Genomic DNA, 21628 nt, shown 5'->3' with positions numbered 1-21628 from the left:
AAAGAAAGGGGAAGTGCTGTGGATATCGCTATATGTAAATAAACTCTGATTGGCCAATAGCCAGACAGGAAGTATAGACGGGACTAACAGAGAAGAGAATTGAGGGAACAGGAAGGGAAGAGGGAGACTGCCTGCAGCCAGCCGCCATGAGGACAAGGAAGATGTAAGGTACCAGTAAGCCATGAGCCATGTGGCAAAGTAAAGATTAATAGAAATGGGCTAAATATAAGAGTAAGAGCTAGACAATAACAGGCCTGAGCTAATGGCCAAGCAGTTTAAATAATGTAAGAGTCTGTGTGTTTATTTTATAAGTGGGCTCTGGGACTGGCGGGACTTGGTGGCGGGAGCTGGAGAGAAATTCTCCAGCAACAGTGTGTGTGTGTGTGTATGCATATGAGCACACATGTGCAATACGTGTGTGTTCTATAATGGCTCAGGTTCCCAGTTGTAACTGTATCTGAAAACATATTTGTCTGAAAAGAGACAGACTGTCTACAATGATGTGGTGAAGAATGAGAAAATTGGACCAAGCTGGAGAACACACATACTTTCCAAAATGATCTTTAGCAAACCTTACTCATTAGCCAGGAGTGTCTCTGAGATTTAACAGAAATCACTCCTTCCTCAGGAGACAAATGGCTGAAGAACACAGAAACAGCCACTTAAGCTTTCTCAGGGATGTGGGATGTGCCTGTTAAGTGCCGCCCACTGAAAGCACTACCTGTGCCGATTTTAAGCCGCTTCTCTTGAACAAATATTAGCTCTGATCATTGCGGTTTAACCTTTACGTTGAACGTGTGTCATGTTAGGCCATGCTAAGGAACTTGGCCATCAGATTGCTCAGAGCATTGGATGCGGACCATCATGGGTTTCCATCTCACTTCCTGGCTGTTCTGGTTGGATGGCACACCTATGTGGCCCACCAGTCATCTGTGAGGGACAGAAATAATTATGCTTTCATTTTCTTATCACTGTAATTGGGTTTCTCAAGCTCGCCCCAAGCAAAGGGCTCAGGCCTCTGTGACAAGCATGCACAGGGAAGCCACATTATCTTTGTGGCCAAAGCAGGTCACTCTGTCTCTGTTTGTCACCTCTTTGTTCGGGATTTAATTAAAATGCTCTGAGAAGGGAGATGTTGACTGTAAATGAGTCACCCTTCGCTGAAGTCATTCTGGCAAGTTAACGAACAGGCCTGAAATAAACCTCAACTGAGATGCATACCTTATGGTTACTTCGTATTCTGAGCTGCCTAAGAGCCTGCCTGGCTCCTGTGCCCTAGGTGAGGCCATGGAGGGGCAGGAGGGCACCATCAGAATTTAAATGTCCTGTGCTTTTGGCCTGAAAACCTCTCCCACCCCTTCCTACCTCTAGTTAAATCCTAATCACACTTAAAACTTTCGCTCAAGTGGCACTTCTGTGGGACCTCCTGGTCCCCATTTTAATTAGGCTCCCCTCTCACAGTCCCTCACTGAACACTATGTCATTCATTCATTTGCTAACTTTCTATACTTTTCAGACATGTTTGTTATAATTTGGGTATGAAGTGTCCCCCAAAGACCAATGTCTTCAAAGTTTGGTCTCCAATGTAGTGATGCCCAGAGGCCAAGCTTTGGACTCTGAGGGCTTTTGACCTCGTCCACAGATTGGTCCACTGATGATTCATAACCCAATGGGCTATTGTGAGGAGCCTGACACTTAGTAGGAGAAACCTAGTTGAAAGGCGTATATCACTGGTGATGTGCACTCGGAAGCCAGCCTGTCTCTCTCTGTCATCTCTCGGTCTCCATCCCTCCCTCTCCTCTCTCCCCCCTTGTCCTCCTATCTGTCCGGAGGCAATCAGCTATGCTCAGTCACATGTGCCCCATGACAATGTTCTGTCCTCACCCCGACACAGAAACCAAGAGCCTAATAATGATGGATGAAATAAAACGATTCCAGTGTCGTTTTCAACATTTTCAGCCCAAGAGGCAGCGTACTTAGAAAGATGGCACAAGGCAACAGATGTCATCCTCCATTGCTCTTGGCTGGAATTAGATTGATAAGTCAGAAACCCTCATGCTGACCTAGTTACTTTCTTTGGCTAAGAACAAGCATCACATGAAAACAATAAAAAAGAAATCCATTATTACCTTATAAATGCGGATTGTTTGCCTGGCGGCATCCGTCAAATTCCTGGGGCCAATGGGAGAATCCCTGGTAGATAAGCATGCAGGACTGGCTGCGTCAACAATTAGAGAGTGATGGGTGTCTAGCTTTGCCAAATAACATAACAAATTCCTTGCTGGAAAGCAGTATAAATTAGGAAATAAATGATGAAGATTAGTACTTACAGTTGGCCTATTAAAATGCCTTAATTAGTAATGGTTCCCAGGGAGGTCCTAGGGGTATGACATATGTTCCATAGAAATATAAATTAGGAACTTCCAGGCAGCCTAGGAAATTAATTATTTTCTTTAATTCCCAGCAAATGGTCTGCCTCCTAATTTACAGAAGAATTAGCTATCATCAAATACGACCGTCTTTAGCTTCATTGCGCTGTGTCTACAAACTGGCTGCCGTTTACCTGGAGAAGATGAAGCGTCTTTGTCTAAGATGGATGCCTCCATCTGTGTTTGGAAACCCCTTCTCCAAACCCACCTAAAACCACCTTCCTGGAGAGGTTCCCCTCTCTTTTATCCTGTTTCACTCTTCATTCTTTGTCTCTCTAGCTTTCTGAACTCTACTTGGGTTTGAAAGTGGACATTTTAGCTATGAGCTAAAATATAATTCTTTATATGAAGCCTCTTGCCCCACAGAATTCCTGGAGGATGCTCCAGTTCATGGTATGCTGAATTAGATCTTCCTCTGGAAGTGACTCCTCCATTTTCTCCAATGCCAGGTCCTGTGGCTCCCCCTTTGTGCTGCTCCTGATCAGCTGTTTCACCCTACACCTTTCTAACACACTCTCCCTTCCCTGCTTCCATCACATCCCACCTTCCTTCTCAGGCCCCTGTCTATCTTTACACTTGACTCTTCTTGCCCTGTATCTCTTAATCTATTGGGTCTTTTTAAAATGGTGCAGCTTGTTATTTGCTTCTTTTACACTTCTCTGCTGTTTCAAAGTCTGCTTTAGAATTACATTTGTCCTGCTTGGTGTGACAATACAGTTCTTTGAAATTGGGTCTATTTTCTCTCCTAGACAATCACAACGGTCCCTTCTCTCAATTATCTCCATTTGGTCTTGCCCTGGGTGAGCTTTATTTTCTTTGCCAAAGAAGTTGGTTATAACTGATATATAGTGATACCCTGTTTTATATATTTGTGAGCTTCTGTCTGAAAGCCTCGCAAGCATTCTTAAACATTAGTTGAGATGTTACGTTGCACATTTTATTGAACAAATGTGTCACTGGAAATTTTTCTAACTTTTTAACCCTTCTCCATTTTAGTTCTTGAATGTGACTACTAATAATTTGACTTGTCAATAGCAATTGCTGCCAAAGAAAGTAAAATAATATCCTCAGATTGTCAAAGAAAAATAACTGCCAGCTTAGAAGTTTATCGCCAACATCACTGTCATTTAAGAGAGGCTGGTTGAAAGCCATATTTACCAATGCCTGGAAAAATCACTATTCATGGGGCTTTACCACACAGCTACTGAAGGACTTGGTTCAAGAGGACAATTAAATGGAAAACAAGCAGTAGGAGGCAGTGAGCAGGTATATTTCCCATATTTTGGTAAATGAAAATTCATATCAGTTGTAAAAAAAAATGTAATAGTAAAACTGAGAAACCAAAATAGCTTTTTTAAAGTAAAATTGAAACAAGAAAGAAAAATAGTATAGACGATGGAAATGGGAAATCAGAGTGAAAAAAAATTGCAACATTTTTTGTATTGTTTGCAAGACATATGTTAAGACAGGAAATTCACAAAACTGTGCGTGTATTAAAGGATTAAACTAATCACAAGTCAGTAAAGAAAAAAGAAATAGCCATTAACAAATTCAGCCAATAAGAGAAAGCAAGGAAGAAAATAAAGAAACACAAATAGAAATGCATGAAACAGTGTGACAAAGCATGACACAAATCAGTCATCGTGAAGCTTTGAGCAAGCTGTCAGTTTGTTAAAATATTAACATTTCATATGAAATATTCACGATGTCAAATTAACGCTGAAAAAGAAAGGCGGCATTGTATTGACGATCTCCACTGAAAGACACCAGCACACAGGGGTGAGGGCGGACAAATGAGGAGGAGGAACCCTGCGTACCGGTCAGCAAGATGGCTCTGTGGGTAAGAGTGCCGCCAAGCCTGGCGACCTGAGGACAAGCCATGGAACCCACATGGTGGGAGGAGAGAAATGACTGAGGAAGAAAGATCACACAAGTCTGAAGTCTAGCCTGGGCTACAAGATGAGTCCAAGACTCGCCGAGGCAACTTAGTAAGACCTCGTTTCAAAGTTAAAACTATAAAGAAGTTTGGGGATGCAGCTCAGTAATGTGTAGATTATCTGCCATGCAAGTGGCTGGGTTAAATCCTAGCACAGAAAAAAAGACATGCATAACAAAAATTAAACATGTTTTCCATGTGTGTGTATACATTACATATGTGTATATATATGATTTAGTATTTAAAGTGAAAAAGAATTCTTATATCTTTAAGAAAGAAAAATGAACAAAAAAATTTCTAGACTAAGAAGGGAAGAAGAGGGGAAAGAGGGGAGGAAATATCAGGTGTTCAGAAAAGGATGACATCTCAAATTGATTGTGACTGAAGGCACACGCAGTTGTCAAAGGGCGTTAGTTACATGTGCGAAGTTGTGAATCCTCAGTACGGGACTACTGAGCTAGGGCTTAATTCAGCAGTCAGGAGAGAGTCACTGGTGGTTTCTAAAGGGTAGATATCAAGAGGACTCAGGGAGGAAGGTACTTCCTGCCAAGCCTGACACCCCCACCCCAGATCCCTGGGACCTGAACAGCGGAAGGAAAGAACCAGCTCACACAGGTTGTCCTCTGACCTCCACATTCACGATGTGCTGTGCATGTGCCCACACATATACATACGCATGCACATAAATAAATAAATGTAATCAAATGAAAAGAAAGGTATATTTAAGTTGTGCAAGTTGAAAATGTATGTATGTATGTATGTATGAGCAGGGAAAAGAACAGGCAATAGCATTTCTAAATCAGTAAGTTACAGCTTAGTTTCAAAAGAGTCATTTTGTCCAAGTAGATAGAAGATGAGCGGAATGAGAGACAATGAGAAAGTGGAGAGGGAGACAGCAGATTTCATTCAAAATAGGGTGGTCAAAAGAAAGCACAAAAACAGGGTGGGTTGGGTGGGTATCAGGGCTGGAGGAGTCATTATTTTGCATGATAAGAAACACATACACCAACAACCAGGGAGCCCGCATGGGACCGACCTAGGCCCTCTGCATAGATGTGACAGTTGTTTAGCTTGGTCTACTTGTGGGACTCCTAACCGTGGGAGCAGGGCTGTCCCTGGTGCTTTGGCTGGCTCTTAGGAACTGATTCCCCATGCTGGATTGCCTTGTCCAGACTGAATACAGGGGGAGGTGCTTGGTCTTGTGGCAGCTTGATACCCAGGCTTTGCTGATGCCCACAGGAGGCCAGGCCCTTTCTGAGCGAATGCACAGGAAGGGTGGATCGGGAGGGGAGGAGGGGAGAGTGGAAGAGAGAAGGGAAGGGAGGCTGCGTTTGGGATGTAAAATAAACAAATTAATTATTAAAAGAAGAAACATATACATATACTTAGGACCCGAGGGAAGATGGGAGAAAAGAAGAGAAGGCAGCAAACAGATCCTGAAAGAGGAAAGCCCTAAAGTTAGAATAAGTGCATGGGACCGAGAGGAGCTAAGCTCCATCGTGCTCAGGAGAAAAACTGCATTCGCCTTAGAGATGGGAACACAGCAAGCAGACAGAGAATGGTTATTGTTTTAATGTTTATCACCAGTGAAACTTAAATTAGAGATGCAGAAATAGTAAAATCACATATTGAGACTGGTCTCAATTCTTCACAACGAGGGAGGTTAGCTACTGCAAAGGCAGGTGGCAGAGACAGCAGTAGACTCTGAGGGGAGGCATACAGGGCTTCCTTTCAGCTATGGACACTCCTGCTGGAGCTGAAATCTGACTGTGGAGACAACATGAACCCAGAAAGCTCTCGATAACTTTAAGGATGTAGGACTCACCGGCATTTGTTACTCTGCAGAAGTTTCCCTCATAAAGAAAGCTTGGTTCCCCCAAAATTCATATCTACAGGGAAATAAATAGTTCCTTGGAAATATTAATATGTTAAAACAACGCTAATAATGTAGGCCACCATCCACCAAAGAGTGCTCCTCTCTAGCCACAAAGGAGCTGTGACTAATTAGCCCCACAGCATTCTTTTACAGGATCCCAAAGGGTGCCAAGTGTGGGGACAACTAACGGCCCAATGAAAATGTGTTTTCTTTTAAACAGGCTATGGAAGAAACCCGAAACATTGAAGTAGTGAACATTTCAAAGGGAAACAGTGGAAGGGAGCCAACCTCCCAGCCGCTCACTGGAAGGAGTTCAGGAAGGTTTGTGTGAGGTTCTGTCCCCTCTTGTCTTAAAGTAAGTCACAAGAACATGACAAGTGTGTCATGTTCCAAACAATTTAGAAAAAGAACTGGATTCAACTAGTTAAGTTGCTGATGGTAAATTACATGCTGCTAAGTCAGAGATTTGCCAACTACAGCCAGAGTTGGCCCGATCCAAAGCACTCTTTGCTCGGTCTCCCTCCCTCCCCAAGGCTTCATTTTGAATGATTACATAAGTACCTCCATAACATCTTTGACTGTGACTCCTGGCCAGTAAAGACTTAAATATTTATGACTTGGCCCTTTACAGCAGAAATTTGCCAACTCCTGAGCCAAATGATCATAAGAAAAGAAAAGGCCATATTATTAGAAGGGTAAGGTGTATGTGGAATATGGTTAAGCTTTTTGTCCACTGATATTAATCCATTCATACTATTTTATCTGTAATACTGGGGTATCTGTCCCATATTTTATCACTTAACTTTGTAGTGACTTAAAAATAAATCAGTTCAAAGCATTTGCAGATGATTGGCACGAGCGTGCAGATTTTATCTTTGATCCTGAATTGCTTTCTGGCATTGGTTGGGGCTAAGGTAATTGTAAAATAGATCAATTGAGCACATGGGGAGAGACAGTGCCATAAGATGGATGCGCTGTGCATACCGATGACTTAAGATGGGGTGTCCTGGAGCCGAATCAGCCTTCTACAAAACAGACTCTATATGATTGACAAGATTAACTCGAGGTAGACCAAAGATGGTGGGCCTTTGCAGAGCGGGACACAGAACGAGATAAGCTGTTCAGAGACAGGGCTGAGCTAGTTCAAAGTCTATAAAAGCGGAGACACACGGCACCTTCTTTGTGTAAACCCAGGACCTACTCACACTACAAGGCGAAGAGTGAGAAAGCTGTGGGATAGCAGTTGCCTCACGTGTACTGGGTCCTGGGTTCCATCCCTGGCACTAAAATCAAAAATCAAAAACCAAAACAAAACCCTCAAAATTAAAAGGGCACAGCAAAGAGGCAATAGCAGCACCAAAGCTATGGGAGTAACCAACCACTTTCTAGTGGATTTAAAGCCACTCCACAAGATGGAGTCCATGCCTGGGACTTAATGAGCCAAATTCTGTGACTTATTAGGTAGGTCATAGGCCCTAAGAAAGGTTGACATGGTGATAACCTGGCCCCTAAGTTCTTATCTTTAGAGCCATATATTAGTACATCTCCCAACACTCATCCGAAAAGCTTTTGCAGCAGACAGCCATTAATAGAGAGACTCACAACTGGTCAACGCATAGAAAAAGTAAGAGACTGTGGGGTGCTCAGCTCCAAATGGGACATGTATATCACATTCCTCCCCACAAGGCAGAAGGATCATCATGGAAGGGGGGCAGGGCAAGAAGGACTGACAACCAGGAGTAGATGTCTGCAGCAAACAGTATTTGCTGAGCGTGACAGGTCAATTGTACACATGACCTCATAGTAGCCAGAACTGTATGTACAAGATCTGCACAAAGTCAGGCCAACCCAAATCCCAGCTCAGTGGGGGAGGGGCTCATGACGCTCTCCCCTACCTAAGGAGCTATTGGCAGTTGAGGGCTGCTAGGGAAGAGGGCTTGTCTTTTGTTCTCTAATGTGGGCCCTGAGAAGCTGCCTGTGCTCCAGTAGATGGTCCCACACCTGTACCCATCACATGCAGATAGCACTAAATGAACTCGGGATACAGAGACAGAGAGACAGACAGAGACAGACAGAGAGAGAGCACATAAAGCTGAGAAGAAAGTGTGGCGGTGGAAGAAGGGGTAGACTGGAAGAAGAGGGAAGAGAGAGCAGATTTGACCCAAACACAGTAAATAAAGTGTTTAGAAATATCTCTGAAAGCTCTTTCAATTACATGCTCACTTTCCAAACGATGTTTCCCTGTGTGGAGATGAATGAGTTCTCGTGATTTTATTCATTTCAGTTAAAAGCTGGGGTCTCAGGCATGACTGCCATTGAGAATTTCCACAGCAATCGCTAGGAAGGAAATCCTGTAGCTGTATTTGTAGAAGGCTGAGACGGTTTGTATCTTGAATGTCTCCCAGGACACGTGTTCAAAGCTTTATCTCTGAGATGGAGCTATTGGGAGAAAACAATGCCTGTATGAGGTGGGCACAGTGGGCCAATGTTAGGTCACTGAGAGGGATTGTGGGACCTCGGCCTCTTCCTCTCCACTCTGCCTTCTGGCCATGGGGTCAGCAGCGTCTCTACTCCATCATGTGTTCCTGTCACGCATTGTCCCGCCATGGGCCTAAAACCAATGATCTGTCCAAGAATGTACTGGAATCTCTAAAACCCTGTGCTCCAAAGGAAAGACGAACACACACACACACACACACACACACACACACACACACACACACACCACCTCTCTGACATGAAACAAATAAATATTTGTTACACTCTGGAAACAACATTTTCCCACCCCAAACAGTGAAACGACCTTTGCGGTATTGGGAGAAAAGAATGAAGTATGGAGTCAGTTTGCACAGAGATCAGAGGGGTTGAGCGTTCCTGCCAGAGCTGGAAGTTTCTCTTACTCAGTAGGATCACTGTGGGCAGATGCAGTCTGACAAGACCAATATGGTGCTCCTATCACCCAGCAAAGACCACTGAGTTTGAACAGTTAGCTCATGTGCCCAACAGTGACCCTCAGGTAACTATGCCTAGCATGTCACCTGATAAATTCATGTGGAAATCACTGTCAGATATTCCAAGACAAACTCCATCTTCCCAAACAATGCAGGAAGGACAGAGTGCCATGTGAGACCTAACTTCACATGTGGAAACTCTGAGTGTATAAAAGTGCCTTGATACTGTGGGTTGAGCTGCAGTTTTGAGAACAATCCCCCTTTCATTATGACCACCATTACTAACAGTAGACTTTCTCAGCATTCTGCTCTCTCTTCTGCTGGATTTCACACCCTTGCAGTAACGATATTCTTTACCTCATTTTGTAGATGAGGGAAATGAGGTGCTGAATCTGCTATAAGGATCACACTACTAATAAATGTAGAACGAGACTTCTGACACCAATGTGAGATTGAACTATCAAACACAGACAAGTACCAATATATCCCAAGCATGAGCAATGGAGCAGGAACATTTAAAAATGGGCTGGGTAAGGTTAGGGATAGTTATCATATTGCAGTATTGAGAATGAACAATCACCTTTCATTGTCTACTAAAATGATGTATTAATCATCTTGATGATATTCTTGCCCTTATCTGTATACTGCTAGAGTCTTGGGTTTCAGGACAGGTGCGTCAGAGTCTCATTTTAATTCTGTGACAGGAACTGGCTTTGTTTATGCCTTTTCTTGCTCATGTTATCATCAGTGCCGAGAGGACAGATTCATTTGGTGTCATCCCTTGTTCTCATTACAACCTTTATCACAATAATACGGTACAGTACTGGAGTTTTAATGGCCCATATATCCTGTGAATCATGATGGTAATAAACTATAATGCTTTGACCTCAACTCTTTAATATTTGATACATTGTTCCTTCCTAGCTGACCTAGCTCCCTCCTTTCCTCATGCTCCTTGGACAGGGACGAGATAGAATGGATAGCCACTCAAAGTAAAAAAAAAAAATTAGCAAGTGGATTATACCTGTTTATAAGCCTATTTAGTGTGAATAGTCATTCATGTTCTATCTAGTTCAGAAAGGACAAATCACTACTTCTCCTTGTAATGGAGAATACAAGGAGGGCATGAAATAGAAAGCCATGGATCCAGTCTTGTTGTGAAGAGTAGAAAGTGACACGTCATTGTTCTGGAGATAGCGGCTACACAAGAGCCCAGAAGTGCTGCAGAGGTAGCCTCCCCCTCCTCCAGGTAAATGTAGGGGTTTGTTGACAAATGGAAAAGTTTTAAAAGGTGGAGGCTGAGGACATGGCTCAGCCAGTAAAGGGCTTGTCATGCAAGGAAGAGGACCCAGATTCATGTTCCCAGCATCCACATGAAAAGCTGAGTTTAGTGTGAACTTGTAATTTCCATACCGGAGAGGTGGAGACAGAAGGATCCCTGTGGCTAGCTGACCAGCCAGTCTAGTCAAATAAGAGAGCTCCAGGTTCAATGAGAAATCCTCTTTCAAAAACTAAGGTGCAGAGTGACTGTGGAAGACTTCTGATGTCAGTCTCTGACATCTACATGCTCTCTCTCTCTCTCTCTCTCTCTCTCTCTCTCTCTCTCTCTCTCATGTGTGCTGCAAAGGTAAAATATTTAAAGGTGATTCAAAAGCAAATTCACCATCAAAACAAAGCCTCATTTGTTCGTTGTTTTTTCTCTTTTGGGAGGCCCGTCACCCAGCTCCCAAATATATCACACACAGAGGCTTATTCTTACTTCTCAATGCCCAGGCTTGGCTTAGCTTGGCTTGTTTCTTGCCAGCTTTCCTTAACTTAAATTACCTTGTCTACCTTTTGCCTCTGGGCTTTTCCTTTTCTTACTTCTGTATATCTTACTTTCACTCTTACTCCATGGCTGGCTGGCTGGCTGACCCCTAGCATCCTCCTCTCCTTGTTCTCTTGCTCTTTCTTCTCCTTCCCAGATTTCTCCTTCTGTTTATTCTCTCTGCTTGCCAGCCCCACCTATCCTTTCTCCTGCTTCACTATTGGCCGTTCAGCTCTTTATTAGACCATCTCAGGTATTTTAGAAAGGTGTAGTAATACAACTTCACAGAGTTAAACAAATACAACATAAAAGATTGCGACACATCTTTGCATCATTAAACAAATGTTCCACAGCATAGACAAATGTAACACATCTTAAAATAATATTCTACAACACTCATTATTCATTCAGAACTCATGCCATGATTTAGGTATGGCCCTGCCGTGGGAGCTCAGCACTCATGGGCATAGCCATGTGATGTCTGGACGGAAGGACTCATTGAACTAAATATATGCTTCATAACTAGATCCATCACTGGGTGCTTTGCCGCAGGAGGTAGGAAAAAAAGCTACAGTGACTCTCACCATGGCATTCCACGGCAATCAAAACACTGAGTGCTCCCAGGAGCACTATGCGTCTGTCAGTTTTCCCACAATAGATCAAAATGAAAAAGCTTGACCCCAAGAGATTGTTGAAGAACAAAAGAAGTCCCATGAGGACATAGAGTAGTCATGGCAGAGGGAGGTGTGCCGAAATGCCTTGGAAAGCTGACAGTGTCTGTTTGACCTTATTCTGTGCATCTAGAATCTCAATTTTCAATTACCCAGAGTCACCAAGGTTCAAGTTGATTCAGTCATGTGGATATTGCACAATGCAGGAGAGAAGACATCAGCTTACTCATTTGATTCACGATAGCTCCAGGATTCGGATGTGAGGAAAGCTTGATGATGTATGCACTCTCAGAGCAAGGAAATCCCTTTCAGAGATGAGACAGTATAATCGCATGCGAGAGAGATTTCAGAAGACTTTTTCTCAAGGGATGATTAATCACCCTTCCTTTGTCTGTTTTTCTGACCACCTTGTTTCTCTAGACATTCCTGTAGATATTATGCAAATTTGTTACAATCTAGACATTCCTGTAGACGTTATGCAAATGTGTTACACCCTCGATGTCCCCTTGGACTTTCTTTTAAACTTTAACATACTCAGGATCAAATTTTTTTATTTTGAGAGCACCACTTTGTAGAAAATTGACAGATAATTGGTGCCAGAACGCAAACGTCCATTTGTCATGGGAGGCTGTAGTGAGAATCGTTATAGTTTTTGCTGTTGGGATCCTGTAACAAAAGGTCTAGTGAGGTTACTACCTGCACACGATAGCACATCATTCGCCCTCCCATCTTCCTTCCTTCTTTCTTCCCTCCCATCGCCCCTCCACTCTTCCCTCTTATCCTTCCACTCTTCAGTTTGCTTTTAATCCCAAAGTACATTTTCTTCCTAAAACACATCCACAAATGTTTAATCATGGCTTCTAATTGGTGGCCCAGAACATTTATCCCAGTGACACTCTGAGAAAATGAGCCTTTGTCGAACAGTTTTGGTAAATGTTATACTTTGTAAACCCTCCTAAGTAGATCATACTGTGCTTCTGTATATTAAAGGGTCTCAGAATGTCTGTGTTTTGAATATTTTTATGTAAGTTTTTTAATCCAGCATTTCCCACATTTTTTCATTCTGGAAAGTCCTATGATGGAATACACATATAATCCTAAAAATTCCATTGGGGAACTCCTATAGCAAACACTTTCAACAAAGTATCTGGATACAAAATTAACTCACATAAACCAGTAGCCCTCCTTCATATAAGAACACAAAAAACCAGGATAGCTAAAACAATAAAAGAACTGCTGGCAGTATCACTGTCTCCAATTTCAAGTTGTATTACAGAGTTATAGCAATGAAAAAAACCAGCATGATATTGGCACAAAAACAGACATGTTGATCAATAGAATTGAACTGAAGACTCAGACATAAATTCACACACCTATGGACACCAGTTTTGTTTTGTTTTTTTTTAATAAAAAAGACAGAAATCCACACTGAAAAGAAAGACAGATCTTCAACAAATGGTAGTGGTTAAACTGGACATCTGCATGTAGAAGAATCTGAATAGATTCATACTTATCACCCCATATAAAACTCAAGTCCAAATGGACCAAAAACCTCAACATAAAACCATATACACTGAACCTGATAGAAGATAAAGTGGTTAACATCCTTAAATGCTTTAGCATAGTAAAACAAAACAAAAAAAAAAAAAAAAAAAAAAACTTTTTGAACAGAACACTGTTAGTACGGACACTAAGATCAACAATCAATAAATGAGACCTCAATAAACAAACATTTCTGTAAGGCAAAGGATATTGTCATTGGGACAAAGCAGCAGGCCACAGAATGGGAAAATATTTCACCAACTACACATCCAATAGAAGGATAATATACAAATTATATGAATAACTAAAAAAAATAGATATCAAGGAAACAAATAATCCAATTAAAAATGGAATACATGTCTAAACAGAGAATTCTCAAAAGAGGACCTTCACTGAAGAAATGTTCAACATCTTTAGTTGTCAGGGAAATGTAAACCAAAACTACTTTGGGATTTTATCTCATACCCATCAAAATGGCTAGGATCAATAAAACAATTGACACTTCATGCTGGTGAGGATGTGGAGCAAGGGGAACACTCCTCCATTGTTGGAGTGCAAACAAACTTGTAGTGCCACTATGGAAATCAGTGTGGTAGCTCCTTAGGAAGATGGGAATTGATCTACTTCAAGATTCAACTATCCCACTCTTGGGCATATACCCAAAGGACACTTGACCCTACCACAGAGACACTTGCTCACCTATGTTCATTGCTGCTCTATTTGTAATATCCAGAAATTAGAAACAACCTAGATGTTCCTCAACAGAGGAATGGATAAAGAAAATGTGGTACATTTACACAAAATAATATTACTCAGCCATTAAAAAATGGCATTGTAAAATTTGCAAGTAAATAGATGGAACTGGAAAAAAATCCTCCTGAGTGAAGTAACCCAGAGCCAGAGAGACAAATATCATATGCCTTCACTTATATATGGATATTAGCTGTTAAGTCAATGATAACTAAGCTACAATCTGTAGAACCACAGAGGTTACGTATGAAGTAAGGGACTGGTGAGGGCAGACAGGTCTCATTAGGAAAGGGAAATAGAATAGATAGTTATGGGTGGATGGGGGCAGGCAGGAGGATCAGCTGGGCAGGGGATGAGGGAAGGAATACTGGGAGAGAGAGCTAAAACAAACCATTTGAGGGGTAGTGTGGAAACCTAATACACTAGAAGCTTCTTAAAATATATACACACATGAAGATGATCTAAATGAAATTATCAAATAATGAGAGAGAGAGACTCCCAAATGACCATCTCTTGTCACCAAATGAAGCTTCCAGTACCAGGATTGGGTTACTTCTAATTGAGTTGTTGGCAAAGGAGTCCCATGGGGGGAGGGAGAAATTTTTAAAAATGGAAAAGAAAAAAAGAAGAAGCACTGATTAATCACATCTAGACTTCTTTAACCATTTAACTCCCTAAATCTTCAGAACAGTCATCTTGGCTCTGAGGAGCCTATAGTAGAGACAGATCATTATCAAATAACTTAGAAATAAACAGTACTGGTAAATGTATACCATTTCCTTAAATGTCTCCAATTTATTATATGGAAAGTGACTAGGGAAGATGTCCGACATTAATTTCTGGCTTTCACACACATGCATACACATACTCTTGTACATGACACACACACACACACACATAAATGGCAAAAAAAAAAAGAAAAAGTAAAGAAAAAAATTTTCCCCTGGGGCTAGAGAGATTACTCAATGGTTATGAGCACTGACTGCTTTTACAAAGCATCTGGGGTTCAGTTCCCAGTACCCACAACAATCTGTAACTCCAAAGCTGAGTGATACAGCACCCTCTTCTGGCCTCTGAGAGTACTGCACACACAGAGAACACAATAACACATGCAAACAAATACACAAAAAAATGAAAAAGATACTTTTAGAGGGGCTGTTAATAAAAGGCATTTCATACACAGCTAATGGACTATCTTGGAAAATGGAAGTGATATCACAGAAGGTTGTCTTGGAGCAAATGTTTCTATTGCAGGTAGCAGAGCCATTGGCCAATGCAATGTTAAGGGTTTTTTTAAGAGGCAGATATAGCAAACACTCTCCCCCAACAAATAATAGAAAAAAAGAAAAGCCAGATGCAATCTCTCAGGTTAAAAGGTCTGAAAGGACTCACTGGGGTGAGTTTAAAAGATGGAACATTATAACCTGAACCATCTGCCCAAGTTTCTTCCCATCTTTTAAATACCCACATGTGGTTTTTCAAAAACAGTTTATTGGTGGCATCAAAGGAGATTCTCCTTGAGGCAAGACAAGATGAATCAAGCAAAACTGGAAACAAGCCCAAGATAAATATTTTAAGGCGATCTGAAAATATTTGGAACATTTGAGATAGGATAAAAAATAAATTAATGGGCTCTTGCTGAACTAAAAGAGAGTCAGGGAAGATATTTAAGGAAATATATTTCAAGTTGCTGATTCTAAAGGGATGGTGTGTGTGCATGTCCTTGTATTTTGTGTATGAGTGGGTATGTGTGTGCATATGCACACGTCTTTCTGTGTGTGTACACAAGAATGTCCATTGCCTGGCATACTGTAAAACACATTTGTTTGATCTCTGATTTAACTGCATGGAGTTGCATGATTTGGATGAACTGATTGTGTAAATAATGCATAGACACTCACTACCAGTCCTTAAAACTCATTAGCGTCCTCTTGTCAGGATTTCAACCCATCACCAAGAGACATGGTTCCTACAAGTATCTTCTGTGACATATCACACGAATCCTCTCCACAGAATCCATTCCGGGATTTATTCATCCAGATTCCAGGACCTTTGGCTTCTGAAGGCCACTATTGTACCTCAATCTGGGATTATCGTCTGAGAGTTGTATCATCCAAAGTTATGCTTCCTAGTGGTGTTAGTGTAAGACTCAGAGGCCTTAGCCTCCTAGTCACAGTTTGGCCATCCCAGCTCAATTTCTACCTCTCTACCTGACTTTGATTCTCTTATTTTCTTACCTGTATTATTTCTGAGTGTAGCCCTCAATAAAATTCTGTACACAAATCTTCTCAAAGCTGGTATCCATGGAGACCAAAACAAAACAAAAGTGAAAATGTGATCTCTAGAAACAGAAATCAGCATGAACTTCTGGAGCTGCATCATTCATGGGCAGATAACAAAGAACTTCCCTCTGCTAAGAGTAGCTGGACTCCTTGTGGCCTGTATGTGCTGTATGTGACAGCTGTGTATGTGCTAAAGCCTTTACCAAGAGAGAGGTTGGGGTGGGGAGGCAAGTGAGGGAGAAGGTACCAATAGGAAGGTCCTGGGAAAGGATGACTATGTTTGCAAAAGCGTGTAGCGATCCTGAGTGCTGCTGGCGGTCTGAAGCAAGACAGTGGAGAGCTGGGAAACTGTCCTGACTGGGATTGCTCTCCCGTGACATTTATATGTTCATAAATCTGAAGTTGGGCAGGGCCCCAGAGAAGATAACTCATCACATGGAGGAGGGATTGAAACACAACAAGATGGACCCACAAGAAGCCTAGCTCCCTCCGAGTCTGCTGATTGATGCTGGCTGTCGAATGAATACCTACACAGAGCTTCAATCCTCCATAGCTGGGTTACTTGAGAAAAAGCCCTGAGAGGGAAAAGCATCTCCCGGAAGCTCTACCACCTTTTATGACTTCATCTTAGAGGTCATGCAGCACCAATTCAATAGCATTCTATTTGTTAGAAGTGAAGCCTGGCTGGAATGTCAAAATTTGCTAATGTGTCTAAAACCATCAGAGTGATTAACAACCTACTTAAGGTAAATTATGGAAGCCAGAGGGGCTCATTTATTGCATTTAAAAAAGATTCTCTTCCTCTCTCTAGCTAGAGGGCAGAGGAGACCAGAGACCAAACTCTTGACCCAGGAGATCATTAAATTATCAAATGCATTAAGCTGGCTTTTTCAGGGCCACAGAGCCTTAAGGAAGGAGGAGGAGGAGAGGGAAATTTGGGATGATACATATGGGTCAATACATTCAAGAACTTTGAAACTTTTTACCTCTGGGCCTGTAGAAGATTCCTATATTTTCCTCTTCAGTGCTGACATGCCCTAACACTAGCCTCTTTGAAAGAAAGTGCGAAGTGTTGTCTTGCATCACTGACTCATCTCCGTAAGTGCTGACCTGGGGAGGAGAGGGACTCTCCACCCCAAAGAAGCACAACCTGGAAACACCTAGAAGAGGAAAGTGGGACCAGAGAGTGCTGGATTACAGAAGGCAGGATGCCCAGTCAGGAAAGGGGGAGTGTATCCAGAGTAAGAATTCTCCTGAAGCACAGGCTTCAGCATCTTGGTACCGATCTTGTTTGGTCAATGCCAGGGGAGTGGCTTCTGAAAGCCTGGGGAAAATGAAGTGGAAATACCAAAACAGTGTGGCAAACAGTGGACAGAATCCAAGGCTCACAGAGCAAACACTCCAGAAGAAAGAAATTTGTTGGAGTATGGAACCCAGAAGCTGGAGTGCAGAATGGAAGAGTTCAAAGGAAACCAGCCTCATTGGGAAGTCCAGCTGTGGCTCTCTTCTACAGTGCAGGCTGATGGTCAGTGTTCCACTGTGCAGCTGCATCTTCAATGCGTCTGCGGATGACAGGATGTTGCAATAATGGAGGCCACTTTGAGGTGCTTAACAGCTCAAAATGAGTGAATAAAATGCTGCAATAAATGCCAACATTAAGGGCAGCTAGGGGAGCTTGACCCACAGAGAGCTGTGAACATAGTTTGATAGGATGCAGAATCTCTAGGGTCAAGATGGATGAAAACCAGAAAGTTCAGTCCACAGAGTCAAAAGAAATCAGCACAATCAAAGGCCATGGGCGGTGTTTCAATAAAAAGTTATGATCCATGCTCGGGTTCCAGACCAGGGCCATAGAGCTGAAGTCTAGGAGGCTAGACTCCTATATTACCTACTAAAACCATGCCTTCTCCATCAGCTGGCATCTGTGGTTATACATTCCAGTCCCCTATAGGCAAATGACAAAGCGGGGAAGGGGTTCAGAGTGACTGACTCGGTATCTGGGTCCCAGTGAGAGGTGAACGATTGTTACAGAGCCCCCACGCCCAGCTGCACTGAAATGTGCAGGGGAAGGGAATGCCTCAAGTTGTCAGAGATGTGGGGGTCACAACTCGTCAAGACACAAGGAAAGCAGAGTGGTCAGCTGTCAACACGGACTTGAAAACCATGGTGGATGGCCAGGAATCTAGCTGGGGGAATGCAGGCAGTAAGAGGGCTGGGGAAAGCATGTCGATGCTCCTGTGGGAGTGGGAACCAAGAGCGGTGGCCTGTGTATTGCCAGGTAACCCCCCACCCCCTGCCACACACACACTGAGAGTATTCACCATGGGAGCGGCACCAAGCCGGTTGGTGTTAGACAATCTCTGCCGTCAGCTGTCCCTTTCTAACACAGCAAGTACATGCCAGAGCAGTCATGATGTTGAAGAAGGCATTCAGAAGCATAGATGCCCACTCACAACATTAATATAGATTCCCACCACTCTGCACATTCAAACTGCTCAAAATACTGATCAACACCAACCAGAATTGACACCATACCCCAAAAGACTACATTAACTATTTGGCGAATACTTGGGAGCACTTCCATTCAGAAAGCTACAAGCATTCACTTTGACTGGAACAGTACCATAGTCCAGGTTTTGTGTTTGCCTTTCCTGGCCCTGGTCCTCACTCAACATCTGAACTATGAGTGTCCTAACTGCGGTCATGGGATAATAGGAAGAAACATGTCAGACCAAAGATTGCTTTCTGCTCATAGAGGAGCAGCTGTGAGCCCAGTGGATCCAGAGAATCTACTCCCCAAACTGTCCACTGACCACACCCAGGCTGTGGCAAGTGTGTATACACACACTCACACACTAAATACAATGCAAGACAGTATGTAATGCTTTGGTAAATGATGTGATATATTACCAGATTGTCCCTTCACAGCACTGTGACAACTCCCAGATGCCAGCTTTTAGATGCTGAGGCTTCAGAGATAGACCTCTCTCAAGTTGGGCTTGACCCAAAGGACTTGCCTCTCTCACGCATATACCCCATTCCCAGGGCAGCCTACATTTAACGAATGGTTGCTATGGGTTACAAAGGTCTGGCTCTTTCATCTCAGTTTTGGACAATCCTGAAGAGTAGCCAACCTCCACAGGTCCCCAAAGAATTATCTGTCTATTGTTAAATTTAAATCGCCAAGTTCAACATCTGCCGCTGGCCAGTTCTGTTTCTCTAGTCCCTTGCTAGTATCATTTCTAAGTACTTTTCCTGCACATAAATCTCTAGCTTGGAATTTATTCCCAGGGGACCTGCCTTAAGACAACTCTAAGATATCTTCATTCTTTAGTGATAGTGAAATACTAGACAGAAATACATTGGTAGATGTGAGTTCTAGGATGGTCTGGTTTATTTTATGAGGGTGATTCCACAGAGGTGTAACCAAGCAGGGAAGACTCTCCCTGAACATGGGTGGCAACATGCAGAGGGCCAGTGTCTTAGACTAAATAAAAAGGGGAGAAGTATAAAGCAGGCTGAGTACCTGCTTCTCTATTGCAGATACAATGTAACAAAGCCTTCCAGCTCCAGAGGCCCTGCCTTTCATGCCAGGATGGACCGTACTCTCAAACTGTCAGCCAAAATAAACCCCCTTATTGCTTCGAACCAGCCTGCCTCTGCCCCTGTGTGCTGAGATTAAAAGCATAAGTCATCATGCTCCGCCTACGGCTTTCTTCATTAAACCTGATTTCTGTGTGATTCCTTCATGGTGTGCATATTTCAGTGGGTTTTGTCTTGTGTTCTTGTATAGCTCCCACTTGCTGGATATGCTTTTTAAGACAGGCATGTTTGCTTTGATGGAAATGGACAGTTTCCCATGGTACTGGTGTGTTCCTGCCAGCACACCCTTTCCCTTATTCAGACACTCGGTTCTGCCATTTTGAAGAGTATGGAGGTTTTAGCTAGCACTCCCCTGCTGTGGGGAGTCAACGCATGTTTTCATTTGCTTATTGGCACTTGGGCGTCCCCTTGGGAAGTAGTCCTTTGCCTGTTTCTGCCACTTCTGATTACTCTCTACATTTTGGTTGGGAAAGAAGAGCTTTAAATAAAAATGAGGAGAGTCAAGAAGAATAAGACAGCTTTATCTCAATTTAAAGAAGAATCCTGTAAATGATGGGAGCTACTAGTAACTGATGGGTTGCCTTAGGAGATATAAAGAAGAATAAAATTTCAGTTCAATAAGTAGAGAAATATGGTCATTTGAGAACTGTAATGCTGAAATATGATGAAATTGTGTTAGTTATAGGGCCCCAAGCATTACTTTAGCATAACGTCACCATGTGGGCCTAACCTAAATTTCCCAAGAGTTGATTATATTTCCATTTTCTTTTTTAGGCTTAGAAATGACTTAACTACTTAGCCATTCACTTTAATTTATTTACAGCCTCCTCAAAGCAGGCAAACAAACACTATCCTCAAATTTCACTGGCCTCATTACAAAGAAACTAAGTAGAAAATAGGACAGTTATACAATTAATTCATAAAAGAGAGAGAAAACTTGAATTCCTATTTCCTTCCCTCCAGCCCATGTCCCCCCAAAATAGCATGGTTTGGGATGGGCGTAAGTGCATGCACATGTTTGTCTGAAGGTCTGTCTGCATGTGTAAAGGTGTCCCTAGGGGCTGGAGAGATGGCTCAGAGGGTAAGAGCACTTCCAGCTCTTACAGAGGACCCAGGTTCAGTTCCCACACCCACACAGGAACTCCAAACCATCTGTAACTCCAGTTCAGGGGATCTAATACTCTTTTTTGGTCTCCAAGGGCACCAGGCAACATGTGGTATATAGATACATGCAGACAAGCACTCATACAAATAAACAATACATTTAAGAATTGTATGTAGGAGCTAGGTATGGTGGCATATGCTTTTAATTCCAGCACTCAGGAGGCAGAGGCAGACAGATCTCTCTGAGTTCAAGGCCAGCCTGGTCTACATAATGAGTTCCAGGACAGTCACTACATAGTGAGATCTTGTCTCAGACAAAACAGAACAAAACAAATAATAAATAAATAACAGTGTACATGGCTTTGGTTTAGGATATTCAAATGGACTTGTGCCCAAGCAGAGAGGCAACTGGGCGGGCTCACCCTGCACACTATGCAATTCTTGTAATAAGACTTGGAAAAATAAATGCTTAATACATTTGTAAAATAAGCACTTGCATGTCATCAAACCTGTAGGAGACAGGGAGGGAAGGAAAAGGGAGGAAGAGGAAAGAGAGATAGAGAGGTGGAGTCTGGTATCTAATTCCTATTAGTTCCACAATAAATCTCAGCAATCTTACCTCAGGTATATCAACAAAATTAAAACCCCTTTCAGTTTTTTTCAAAATCCACGTGTTA

General features: G+C 42.5%; 1 long non-coding RNA gene across 1 annotated transcript in view; it reads right to left on the bottom strand.

The window, feature by feature from the left end:
• Positions 1-16255, bottom strand: part of LOC131912339 (uncharacterized) — a 29942-nt gene extending 13687 nt beyond the window's left edge. Inside the window, exon 1 of the long non-coding RNA XR_009379596.1 lies at positions 16200-16255. This is a non-coding gene — a long non-coding RNA (uncharacterized LOC131912339). The remainder of the gene's footprint in view (positions 1-16199) is intronic.
• Positions 16256-21628: the final 5373 nt, after the last annotated feature.

This window comes from Peromyscus eremicus, chromosome 6 (assembly GCF_949786415.1).
Source record: "Peromyscus eremicus chromosome 6, PerEre_H2_v1, whole genome shotgun sequence".
Lineage (NCBI taxonomy): Eukaryota > Metazoa > Chordata > Mammalia > Rodentia > Cricetidae > Peromyscus > Peromyscus eremicus.
Note: the sequence above shows the minus strand (reverse complement) of the source record. Positions and strands in the feature narration are given on the sequence as shown.